Raw genomic sequence first — 4,419 nt, forward strand, 5'->3', positions numbered from 1 at the left:
TGGTCTTCACGAAGAAGGAAGAGCAGGAAGGGAAAAAAAAAGAAAAAAAAAAGAAAAAAAACAACACTGCAGCCATTTTCATGGAATGGTGTGTGGATCCAGTGGTGCTAACAGAACAGCATGCTTTATTCCATCTCATACTTTATGCATTTTGAAAATCCGATTTTCTGACTCAAAAGAAAAAAGGCCCAGCATACCAAATAAAGAGTCATGTCTGTGCTTAAGCATGCTGGAGTGCAGAAACACAGGGCTGGCTTCAAACCAAGTTGCTATTGTTAAAAATCCTGCTCTCGTCTGGCAACAGTCAAGAAATGACATAAAAACAAGTTTGATGCTCAATAGTAGATGAATGAATTGTGTATTGGCGTATTCGCTCTCCCAAAAGATCAACAGCAACATATTTTAAATGCTATTTAATTATATTCCTAATTTTAATATATGTTCCAGTACTGATGTGCCAGTATTGAGTTTTTAGCCCATGGTACCCCATGTTAATGGCTCCCTGTACAGTATGTGAAGCTTAACATATCAATGGAGGAAAAAAAATAAAAAATCTGTAGCTCGGTCCCGAATTCGTTTATTAGCTTGGCTACACAGAATAGAAAAGCTTTTATTTGTCAAATATACATACAGCACATACATTCTTTCCTCACAAATCCCAGCTTGCTTAGAAGCTGGGGTCAGAAAGCGGGGTCAGCCGTGATACGGCGCCCCCTGGAGCACAGAGCGTTAAGAGCCTTGCTCAAGGGCCCAAGGGTGGCGATACCGGGGCTTGATCCCAATCAGTAACCCAACACCTTAACCACTGAGCTACCACTCCCTTTAGCAATACAGTTTAGCAAACAGAAAAGATTGCGAACACAAACGCTATAGAACAGAAACTACCGTATTTTTTCCCACGCTTTGAACCCCGCGGCTTAAACAACGACGCGGCTAATTTATGGATTTTTCCTGGGTTTTTCCCGGTTTCACAAGCTACAAGCCAAAAAACTGAGCCCCATAACTTAAGACCAATGAAATTGCGAACGGGTTCAGGTGAACCAATGAAACTCTTTATATTAAATCATATGCGCTTCCACTGATTTGGGCCGCGAATCATTTGTCACGCTGAAAACAACCGGGCATGAAAAAACGCACTTAACCTGTGTTCTGAGCTGCACGGCATCGGGAGAAAAGCTTCACCGATGGTGATTTTTAAACGCACGACGATGCCAAAAGATAAACTCCCGAGAGAAATTGATGTGAAAGGAAGGAGGAAGACAGTGAACAATGACTTTCTTGGTAGGTTACTGTTTAGATACAAGCCGTTGTAACGCGTTGAGTCTGGGTAAAGGGAGAGCTCGCTAACTCCAGTTGCAACAGAAATCATATACGCACAGACAGGTTTCCAAAACTCGTGCTTATTTTTCTTGGCAACAGCGTTACGGGTTAGTCAAAGAAACTTAGAAATGAGCATCAGAAAATAATAAGGACATATTCCTCGGCCCTGCACACATGCAGTAATACCAGAAAAATGCGGCGGCAGGTTATGATTTCAAACTGAAAAGCCTTATTCAATCTATTTATTACAGCCTGCACGGACCATAAATTTCTGTTTATGACAATTAGTCAAAGTTTTGCTTTGGTATCTCTTGCTGATCTCATGAAGCAGCATAACCCAAAACTGTAATTAGCTGTGGCAGGTTTATTAAATTATGACGAAATAAAATTGACAAAACAACTGGCAAAACGACTAGAAATTTTAATAATGTCACTATATTATAAACGGTTTGCAAGATAATGTTTAGCTGAGGAGTCGAACCATGTAGAAAACCTTGCTAGCTAAGGCAGCCATTTTTTTTTGCTAGCCTTTTAAGTATTAAAATAATTGAGTATCACACGTTAAAACGAATTCTGGCTGTCCACAATGCTTCAGCATCATCAGATTATCATCCAAACAAAGAAGAGCACTTGTAAGGACCATCAGACCAATTTAGTCAACAGATTATTTCCACACTGATGTTACAGCGGAAATAGAGCAGATCAGCGCAGTATAAAGATGAGTTTAGTAAATTTGGGTAAAAAAAATACTAAGACAGCTGAAGCATCGTTCATTTGAAATGAATCCATTTCCAAGAGCTGGCCAGATGTGTCAGGGAGGTTTCGATATTAGTCTTCTGCATGAAGTAATGCCTGTATGTAAAATGCACACTACTTTGCATCACCATAGGAAAAAAAAATAAAAATAAAAGCGACAGAGCACTTCCTGACTAACTATAAATGTAGCTAAGGCAGAGGAACTACCAGAACCACACACCATAGCAACATTTGGAACCGGATTTCCAGCACATTTCAGAACATACTGCAATAGTAGAATTAATATTTTTATTTTTATACTATGGCTTATTCCATTCACATTTAAAACATATTAAAGATAAAGACAAAAGCATTCACAGCTTTATTACTTGTGTCCCACATGCAGATTCGCGTAATTTTGGAAGTGGCACGGCACACGCCAACCATGCGTGTTAAACCAGACTTATTTACATGCATGTCAGGTCAGAATATGGCTGATTAGTCTGGGAAGTCAGTGTTACGTTAGCAAAACTACATCATAGTTAAACAGCTATGAACAGATCAAACTAACCAGAACTCACGTTGTTTTTTAACGATTTCAACAGCACAGATTTTCTTGGGTTTATTTATTTATTAATTTTTTTTTTTTTTAGCTGTCTGAATACATAAATTTCTGAATATCGGTGTTAAACTTAGGGCAGAAATTTAAATGTACTACAAAAATGTACCACACAGTTGAATAATCAAAGTCTTATAAAAAAAAAAAAAAAATAATAATAAATAACTAAATAAAAAAATAATAATAATAAATGTGTAGAGACGCCAATGAATAAAGAATTAGTAATAAGATTATATTAGGGCTGCAACTGCAAATAAAATAATAATCGATAATGAAATTCGTCGTCAACGAATGCCGCTATCGAATAGTTGGGCTGCTCAATTTACAGCTAAGCATGCGAAATAGCGAACAGTACAGGGTCAACCGGCAGCAGGAAATAGTATAGTTTAATGAAGTGCTATTGTGTAAACAAGTTGTTTGCTAACGTCTGCTCTGGCGTGACTCGCAAGCACCAGGTTAGTCAAGCAGCTCGCTCGCGACATCGTGGATTCAATTAAAACGGTGCGAACTGATACAATCTAAAAGCATCAAATAACAGCAGCAGAAAACTATTATATGTTGTGGTTTCGGCGAATGCATTTGTACACCAATGCATATTTTTTCTGTTCTTTTTAAGCCGGTTAGCTTCCTTGCGTTTCTCCATTCCGTTCTCTTTTTATAGCGTTTGCTACTAGAGTAACTGATCCGTTTTCAAACGTGATTTACTGCGGCTTTACTACGTTCGAACGCTTGTTTTCAACGTTTGTATAATTTCATTTATTCATTTTAATTACTATACAAAATGTAATTACTTAGATTCCAGGTGCTTATATCGTCACAACTAAACAAAATAAAATTGGTTAAACTGTGGTTGTCAACTTGCCATCTGCAAGTATCATTAAAAACTAGGCAGATGTTGATTTATACGGTTTTTTGAGCGAATTCGTTTAAAGAAGAAATCCCGCATGCACTCCTCAACAAGCAGGCGTTTTAAAATGTCAAAATTAAAAACGTAGGTCAACTCAAAATCTGGCTTTTGCATGTTTTTAAAGTACACTTTTAAACACAAACACCCTGAATATGGTTCCATATAGTTACAATAAACAAAACAGCTCATTTAAAATGCAATCTGATTAACCGATTAATCGAAAAGAAAAACAAACAACCGACTATCGGATTAATCGACTATCGGAATAATCATTGGTTGCAGGCCCAAATGATATAACAAGTATACAAACACTGACTAGATGACAACAGACAATAGAGCAAACATAACAGATTCCTCAAGCTGGCTTAGGAGTCGTCATACAACACAATTTAACAGACAAACCAAGTTAAACAGACTCGAGAAATCCAACTAGACTTTCAATCAGAAAATTTTAATACAAACTTCTCCAAAAAGTCAGAGCATTTTATAATACTGAAGTAAAATGATATAGAATTATATAAAATTACACAACCATAGCAGTAAACTCGCCTAGCATAGCCTTACATTTCTCCGAGGTTATTCCTGTAAAAAACGACCTCCTATTCAGAACTTTGTGAGATCTTTGGAATGATTGAAACCTTTAGTTGATTCAAACTAAATTGGGTTCATCTAGAAAGTTGCCCAAACCTTAAAGGCAAATGTCTGATTAAACCCAACATGGTTTAGTTTGGAAAAATCTGAAATAATTGTTAAAATGAGCAACTGAAATATGCGTTTCGTTTATTTCATTGTTCATGTCAACAATGCTCTATGAAATTTTTTACGACTGAGGCAAGAT

The sequence above is a fragment of the Silurus aristotelis genome (genome assembly GCF_946808225.1).
Source record: "Silurus aristotelis genome assembly, chromosome: 16".
Taxonomy (NCBI): Eukaryota; Metazoa; Chordata; class Actinopteri; order Siluriformes; family Siluridae; genus Silurus; species Silurus aristotelis.